Source organism: Dermacentor albipictus, chromosome 8 (assembly GCF_038994185.2).
Source record: "Dermacentor albipictus isolate Rhodes 1998 colony chromosome 8, USDA_Dalb.pri_finalv2, whole genome shotgun sequence".
Classification (NCBI taxonomy): domain Eukaryota; kingdom Metazoa; phylum Arthropoda; class Arachnida; order Ixodida; family Ixodidae; genus Dermacentor; species Dermacentor albipictus.
Window position 1 is genome coordinate 39291962 of NC_091828.1, and position 8950 is coordinate 39300911.

At 43.5% G+C, this 8950-nt stretch overlaps 1 protein-coding gene across 1 annotated transcript in view; it reads left to right on the forward strand.

Annotated features, from left to right (window-relative positions):
* Positions 1-1339, forward strand: part of LOC135916298 (uncharacterized) — a 160813-nt gene extending 159474 nt beyond the window's left edge. Inside the window, exon 9 of the mRNA XM_070522794.1 lies at positions 1295-1339. The gene's annotated coding sequence lies outside the window, so the exon portion shown is untranslated. The remainder of the gene's footprint in view (positions 1-1294) is intronic.
* The last annotated feature ends 7611 nt before the right edge of the window (positions 1340-8950 follow it).

Here is an 8950-nt window from a genome sequence, read left to right on the forward strand (position 1 = left end):
CTTTGAGCTATTATGTATTAACGAACACGCAAGAAGACTGGGCGGCAGATGAACATTGAATTAACACAGAATTTATTGCGTTTGAGAGTAATTGGTGCTCTAGGTCCGGCTGCGAACCTTGCTGACTCATTGTAGATGGGCAATGAGGTGGATTTTATCATTACCACATCATAACTGAACGTTAAAGACACACTGGCACCCAGCTTCCAGTATAAGGGATTGCAATTGAAAGGCGAGCACGGGACCACATATGCATAAATGCATCAAGCTCACAACATGAAAGAGGACAAATCTTGTCAAACACAAGAATGATCGCTCTTGCAAACAATATAGCGCGCATTGTGCATGAAAAAAAAAATCATTTTGAACGTCCTGAAACTCGGCGCACCATTAGAAAACGACAGTTCAAAGAATATATGCTATAGATTAGAAGTATAGTTGACATGTTTAATTTTAGACACTCCATGAACTTAAACTTAATAGCATTTCCTTTACCCTGGAAAGTCTGCGAATGATGTTTTTCGCTTCAAAACTGAACAGTTCGGTGGTGCTGAAACAACTGTTTGCAAACGAACGTTATACCTACTAAAAGGGGACAGTCGCCATGCAATAACACCTGCCTGAAGCAAGGCGAAATTACAGTCTTACCGTTACGCGAATCCGCACATACTTACACGGCTGATTTAACTTCATAGCCAGTGTTAATGCTTTACTCGACATACAGTTCAAATTTTTCAAAAATATAAATCTTAAATTCAAATTTTTCTCGCTATGCTTAGAACCATCCTGGATTTATTATTATATTCTATCCTGTTTGTAAAACATTATTAGGTCATTATTTTGCATTATACGCACAAGAAGCATGAGTAGAGCTCTGTTTTGTGAAGTGTCAGTAACTTATATTTTTTAAAAATAATCGTAGTAAACTTGAAAAAATATTTCCGCAGAATAGATGTTTCCAGTTGAGGATTTCAGCTACCTACCATCGTGTAATGTAAGCCAACTTACCTAAAGTTATAAAGAGTAATATTGCAAGGATATTGTTATTCCAATATTTGTTTGTAATCCTAATTGTCTGGCTGTGTTAAAGAAATATTGTTGGCCGCATGCCATATGGAATTGAAGTTAGGTGCAAAAATACTAATTACTGCACTGACAGTGTTTACTGTTTGCAAATATCTCTACTTGCGTTTGTTGCTTTCCTTTAGTATCTCTTCATAAATCTTTTCTGCCATGCGTTCACCATGTTGAATAACGTTTCTGTTTACTTTCCATCGGCATTTTCCTAACGCAGCCTCTTACGCCGTGTTTGTGTCAGCAAACAACGACATCATCGTTGCCATTCACCTCCGTTACGCTTCTTCCTTTGGCTCGAGGCAACGTACTCGCTTTCGCCCCACTTGACGACATGGCACTACCAGTGTTGTTAATTCTTCCTTGGACAAAATCGACAGTTTCGAATGAAATACATCTAATTTAAGTAAAATATTTCTAAATGATGTTGATCATTATAAATATTTAGAACTTCAGTTGTCATTATGTTTCAGTTCTTCCCAGCCATCGTTCTTTAATATAATGCGACAGCCAGCGAACGGTTCCTGGGGAAAAAACAGCACTATTCTAAAATAGTATCATATCTCAAGGTATCAGATCTTACTTTGCCTATAAATGCAGCTTTCATGCAAGTCGATGGTCCAGTAAGAGGCTCTTCGCTAGGTCTTTATAAGTAGCGACGAGTGAAGGCACGTATATCAGTCTTCTGATTTATTATGGGCGAGACTTTGTGCTGAACCAAAGTTTCCACAAGACTTTCATCAGGACAATTTACTGATCATTTATATCACTAAAATGTAAGTAAAACGTCGCTAGCACTCTAAAATGGGAAAGTATATAAGAACAAGATATCTCTAAATTTAGTCACCTTCTCCCTACGTTACAAAAACAGAATAAACGCCTGGTCGAACGGCTTATTATTAGTTGGCTGTTTCAGTCCAGCGAGCGAGTGAAACTCTCGAATTCTAGCTGTGACTTGCGGTACTTTCTAGGCAGTCGCCATATAACTAGCTTAGCATTATGCGCCGCACAAGCGTTGCTGTTCCTTCAGAGGCTCACAGGCATTAAGTAAAATTTGCAGATATATGTATTGCGAGTTTTGTGCGTACGTTTGTTTGTGTGTGACTGTATGTGCGGTTGGTGCGTTTAAGCGATCACTGTTTAGATCATAATTATCACCCAGTGCATGGAGCAACATCCCAGGTGATCAGCAGGCTAAAACCACAAATCTTTTCTTTCCTCCCCGCGTGCCCACTCTCACGCTCTTGTCCCTTCGTCTTGAGAATGAGGCTCACAGACGTCGGACGACAACGCCTGTTCCCTCTTGTAATCTCTCTCTTTAAAACCAGCCGCCAGCGACAACACCCGCACGTGACGTCACTGCACTAACCCTTTAAAACTAACACGCCGAGGATGACGAGGCCGCCTTTGACGAAGATAGGTCCACCTATCGAAACGTTGGCCAGCCTGTCTGAGGTACTTCAACCCTGTTTAAAAAAGTTTATACCACAGTGTGCCATTCCATCTGCCAGCCCCTTTCTTGTTTTTGGAAATATACGCTTAGTGCTTCTACATCTCTCTCTCCAAACCGACGATCTCTTCTACAAAAACCCGTGGCACTGAACCTATTTATCTCGGAAGGATCCTCGGGGCAATTGCTGGGTCTCGAACATTATTTGCAAAGCAAGCATAGGCTCCACCAGTCCACGTGCGTAATAAATTATCTGTATTGTTACATGCACCAGCACGATTGCGTTAAGCATCACTGTAATGTCCTTTTCCTAGTTGTTTGGAGCTTGGTATAGCGGACGCAAAGGTAACACGTTCTGACAGCTAGAGAATGGAGAGTCGACTGGATTTAGTGAAAAGCAAAACCGGGTTTGCGGCTGTCGTGGCGCCCCAGTCAGCAGCCGTCTCGGTTCCAAGAAAGCGCAGGGGTCTATGGACCTCACGGTGAGGCACGGCGAAGTGACCGATGGTCGCAGCAAAATTATGCAAATAATTATTGCTTGAAGCTAACGTCTCTTTTCCTTTATTTGTCCTGGAACGTTGTACGCGTAATAGCTTTTCTTGTTGGTGTGAGAAGCTTTACGCGATTAAAGCATCCTATGGAAACACATCGCTAAAAGACAAAACTGTGAAACATAAGAAGCAATTGAACCAGCGCTAAGTTCAGAAGTTTAAATTTCTTTACAACACAACGCGCTTTTATGCGCGCACACCAGTTGACTAAGCAAATTACTATGCAGAACCGAAAACCGGGTATGAAAGAAGCTCCCCGAACATGCCTCTGTAAAAGAAAATTCGGCAGCATGTCACGCTCCTGTAACACACGAAGACGAAATCCTGCTGCATCCTGCACCGTTTAACTATCGTCATTCCTCCGAAAAAATTCACTTCTGTCATCGTAAAGCGAAGGCTGCGTTTACGGGGACATGAGCCATTGCTTAAGGTGGTATGCACCATTCATTGTCTTACGTGACGGACATATTTAATTTTGAAGCACAAGGCTGTGATAGTGAAATGTGAACGCCGTACTCTGCGGTCAACTCAAGAGAAAGCAAGATTAAGGGTCTCTAGACAAAGCACTGTGATCACCGGAGGCCCACCGAACAGTGCACATACTTGAAATGACAACTACAGATCAAGCGGTAGAACAGACAACACCAGGCCAAGCAAATCGAAGATTACACGCAAAACGAATAAAAACAATTAGATGATTTTCATTTCACGCCGAACCTTGCTCTAATTTTGGCGCACAAGAAAGGGCGGAGCAACTTTAAGGTGAAAAAAAAAGAAGCACGGCGAAACACTGACAGAAAACTCACGCGAAAAAAAAGCACTGATAGAGCCGCAAAAAGGACTCCTAGAGCATGCTAACTACACGAAGCAGGCAAAAGCGAGAATTTGGTGAAAAAATGGTGAAAACAAAGATTTACAATATCGACTGCTTGCGAAGTTAAACTTGCGTGATGTAACACTCGGTGTGACTAACACTTATTTGATGTTCGACCATCTACACGGACTGCAAGGGGCGGTGATTTTTTTAGGCATGATTTATTTCAATGGGGCACTTAAGAATTTTGCTTGCTTAACTGTTTTACCGCCAATTTCCTTCCCCTCAATACTGCTTGTTTTAAAGCGAAGATTATTTGCCCTTTCTTCAACTTTTGCGCTGTAGCTAGTGTTATCTTGCATTGGGCGTCATACGATGGTTCAGAGCGTGTTTATACATGGAAGGAGCGTGGCTGAGGCGAAAGTCGACGCAACAAACTTGGTTGAACCTTTCCATTGCGAGGCATGTACAGAATGCCCTCTTATGCTCCATAGGTGTCGCCACATTACCTCTTGACAGATGCGAATATCCGTGAGCCACCCTCCCCACCCCTCGCCTCAAAAGCATTGCAGAAACTAGAGCACTTACGATTCTACTTACGTTCAAATTTCCGAGGGGACGTGCACAGAACGGTAGAGAGGAGAGGGAAGAGGAGGCAGAGAATGGGCAAAACTGACGCAGTCGCGAAAAAAGTGAATAAGAGCTTTGCCTCTCTCGCAGTTCCCATACAGGGAGAAAGAGAGGCTGAGGGAAAAGTTTACGTAAGCAGGTAAGGAAACAATCGTTACGGGCATACTGCAGGTACACTACGGTAGGTTTGTGCTATTCCTGAAAAAATACCCAACATTCAGATTTGCCAAGCGGACTACATACGAAAGCCTTGCAGACTCAAAGACACATTAAAACACCGTAGGTTCTAGGCCACACTACGGTAGCGGTCATACGTCAAATCAAGACTGCTTTGCCCACTGCTGTACCTTGACGGCTATAGCATTACTGGAGGCCACCGGTTCCATCCTCACCCTGGGAGTAGCATTTCAACGGGAGGGAAATACAAAAACGCTAGTTGCCTTAGACTTAGGCGTATGTTAAAGAACACCAGGGTGCCAAAACTAATTTAGAGTACGCCCCCATAGCATGCCTCATTATCCGATCCCGGTTTTGGCATGACAGCCCCATAATTTCATTAAAGTTTAACACTTCTGCCACGATGCCAGGTACAATATTTTGCAGTGATGACGCCGAACCATCTCGGAAATTATGAACAATGGCGCACAACAAGTCCTCAAGCAAACACGCTTCCCTCGGTGTTCTTTGCATCACGCAGACAAACAGCAGTGGTGCACGCAAGGTAACGTTTAACATCAACTCACCCTTCTGCTTTCGGACTAAACGGTGAACAAACTATACATTCACTGTCAGTATCGCCGCTAATTATCGTCAATAAAAGCAAATTGCATAGAAAGCATTGCTTATATTGATTCCCACACTGTGTGGAATCCGCATGTCTTTTTTTGTTACCATAAATTAACTAAATGCAGCTGAGCCTTTTAGTGAGACTGCATGACAAAAGCTCTACTTTTATATAAAAGGAAGATTTATAACGCATGGGACAGTCATCACTCTTTGAATCGGAACTTAGAAAGAGTTTCACTTTTATGATGTTACCGCTGCTTATCTATCTTGTGTAAAGAAATGATGCATAGTGGGAGAAGCGACTGGCACTTTTGAACAGTAAATCAAGTATTTCAAAGCTAGGTAATGCTTGCTACGAAGCTGGTGGCTTTTCTACCTCTCGTGTTGACGGCCAGCGCAACAAGATTTGCAGTGCAATGCCATGTACATAAATGGCCATGAAGGTTGGCGTGACAGCCGTCCCTAGTTATTTGGTAGCGTAAACCCGGTACCATAAAATTAACGCGCGTTCGGCTCACGCCATCAGCATAGCTGCCTATTATTGCGCTTTAGTTCTTCAGCATAAAAAATACACGGTATAGTAAAACTGCATTTCGAATTGTAAATCATTATTTTTCTTTCTATGTTCACTTCTGCTTTGTTTATCATTTTTATTTTTTTTTAAATTTAAATCATGTACCGGGTGTTTCAGCGAACACTTTCAAGTTTTTGTTTTTGTTTTTAGATTGCCTGTGGCAGATAGTATAATCCGAGTCTATGATCCAGTCTACTTGTAGAGACGGACATTACTTGAACAAATAATTAAAATGCATAATTGAATAATGAACGATAATTTCTTATTCAAGGCTTTAACTAATTACCTAATTACCTAATGGCACATATTGCAGTTCAAACAGTTTAGCCGGGGAGTAATAAAATAAGTATAAGTCATGATAGCTGTCCAGTCAGATAAAGTGTGTAAGTAATGACAGCTGTCGATGGTATCTCCCTGCTCTCCGGCTGCTCCGTTTTCAAATAGGGAGCGGGAAGAAAAAGATGGCTCCTCATTGACCCGCGCTTATCTTTGCCTTGCCTTACCGTACATGACAGCAGGTTGGACGCAGTTACCTGAAGTGAACCTCCACAGTTATGTCGCCACTTTCAAGAAACTTCAACAAATAATCTGACAGGATAAGTTACGGTTGTCGCCAGCACTTTTATGTCATTCGCCACAATGAGTTCCAAGTTGTCCGTTGATGGAGGGCGGCGAAGAACGTCTGTGTGTTAAAATGGCATTCGATAACTTTTCTAACTAATCATGGAATGGTCTCACTAAAAAATGACGTCCTCTCACGAATCTCATGCTGCAAAGTATGTTTGAATTCTTCTTTAAGCAGTGTTGTTGAACCAATGCGTTGCTTTGTCTCTCTTTTCGTCCCCGCAAGTGCGCTGGAAGATACACGCGGGGAAATTGGAAAGCACAGACGGCTGCCCAAAAGTTTAGTGTCTTCGCGGCAAACTCCTCGTCGCGGCGCTCCATGGTGAATGTGGAAGACTGCACTGCAAAGCACGCCGCTGCTATCTTGGAGATCATGCGCACCAAATGCAGCTGCGCACGTGTGTCGTGTACGGTGCGACAGTGCAAAAATGAAATTATTAAAGCGCTAGCCTTATATGGTTCATGGGGCGAAAATACGGATGTCCCGCGTTATGCCGTCCGGTGTTAGGGTACTAAAATTTATGACACCGAAATTCAAAGGGAGTCGAAGCCTCAACCTCTAATAGGGGTCGAGCCCGCTACCTGTGGTGTGTTAATTAACGCGAATTTAAATAGGACCCACAACCTTTCAGGAGAGTCGAACTCTCGACCTTGGGAGGGAGTCGAACCCACTATTTCCCGTGTTAATTAGGGCGCAGAAGGAGAAGGGGGAGGAGCTAAATTATAGTAAAATCAAGGTAGCATATCAATGAAAAACGTGCCTCTGCATGCTCCTAATAGCAATAGAACGAACAGGCAGTGAAACACCAACGATGATTTTTATAAAAGAAAGAAATCAACGAATAATAAGAGGGCGAATTCAGTATACCGCGAGCTGCAATATGAGTTGACCGCTTTCTCATAAGTGAATGCAATGAACGGTAATTCAAATGATGGTGCTCTCAGGAGCGCTAAAACAGGCACATCATAGATTGCACGGTTGTTGAGTTGGCATGTTTGCAGAACATCGGAGTTACACTAACAGCGCTCTGCAATTGTCCGTGCGAGTGGCGTGTAGAAAAAGAGACACGAAAGTGTTGCTCTTTACAGAGGCCTATCGAAACTGCACACTTTGTTTCAGTAGTTCCTCTCTGTACTGTGCACGCTATGGGCACCTTTGACAAATCAGATCTGGGGACATATCATCCAGATCGCGCCTTGTATTCTGATAGCGGCGACCGCTGCAGTGTAAGTGGAGGCAGCATCTACGTGCACTCTGCGCCTGCGCAGCGACACAAGCGGCTCAAATAGCAGCGGTAGGAAATTCACTTCTACATTAAAAATGTGTGCGCCTTGAAGACGCTTCTTGATAGAGAGAAGTGCAGGTTAGCCAGAGAAAAGGCAGCGCCCCCTACGGGCAGTGTGGAAGGAACCCGGCGCAATAACTGCGCTTGTTGAAGAGGGACAACCGCGAGAATAGCGTAGGATTGAGATAAAAAAACGGTTCCTTCAGTTTCACTTCGAATAGTCCTTTTTCATCCAGAATAGACATAACTCCCGCACCGGCAGTAGACATTAGAAGGAGCAAACGGGCTGCGGAGGCGGGGGAAGCGGGTGATTCAGAGGAAACCATCAACCAGCGTACGCGACGGGATGGTGGTACCATATGTTGACCTCTCTTGATATATTTACTTGTACAGGGTGCGCTCGCTGATATTGGTAAGTGCAGCCATATTGATAATTACAGAGCTTGTGCTAGCACCACTTCCACTTTTACCCCACTTGCTGCGCACTGTTCGACACGTGGTCTACCCACCCTGCTTCGTTCATTTCGCTTAAATGTGTAGCTTGGAGCTATACCACGCAGGAGAATATGCGGAAGCCAGAGATAGAAGGGAGAAAAGAAAGGCAGGAAGACTAACCAGACTTTGTCCAGTTGGCGACCCTACAGCTACGGAAGCGAAAGTAAGAGGGAGAGGGTACGAGTCTTGACCGCACCTTTACATGTACTAATCCAAGTGCAGGATATCTAAAGTCGCCACTCAAGCGTATCGCTTTCAGACACTGTACAATAGCTCGAGTGGCTTTTTTAGCAGATGCGCTGTGAGGCTAGGCTCGCAAGGCATTTGCGTCAATAAGTGGCTTATCGTCCACTCTATTCCAGGCACACTCCCATTTTCGCAAAGGAATAAAGATACCAAGGAGGGAGCCCTACGCAAAGCTGTGGCCTTGCCGACTACACATGTTATTTGAGCGATTGTGAAAACAAGTAGGTTATTCGTCGTACTTTGTGATCCGAGTTAGAATATATAGGCTCCATTGATTTATTTGTTCTTTGCATGTTTTCAATCAAAGAAGTAGACAACTCTGTTTTCAGTATCATAGATCCTGACTGAATATCCTACTAGAGAGGCAAGCAAAATACTGCAATAAAGTGCAGCTGCAACTTCCAGAGAAGTTTCCAAGGC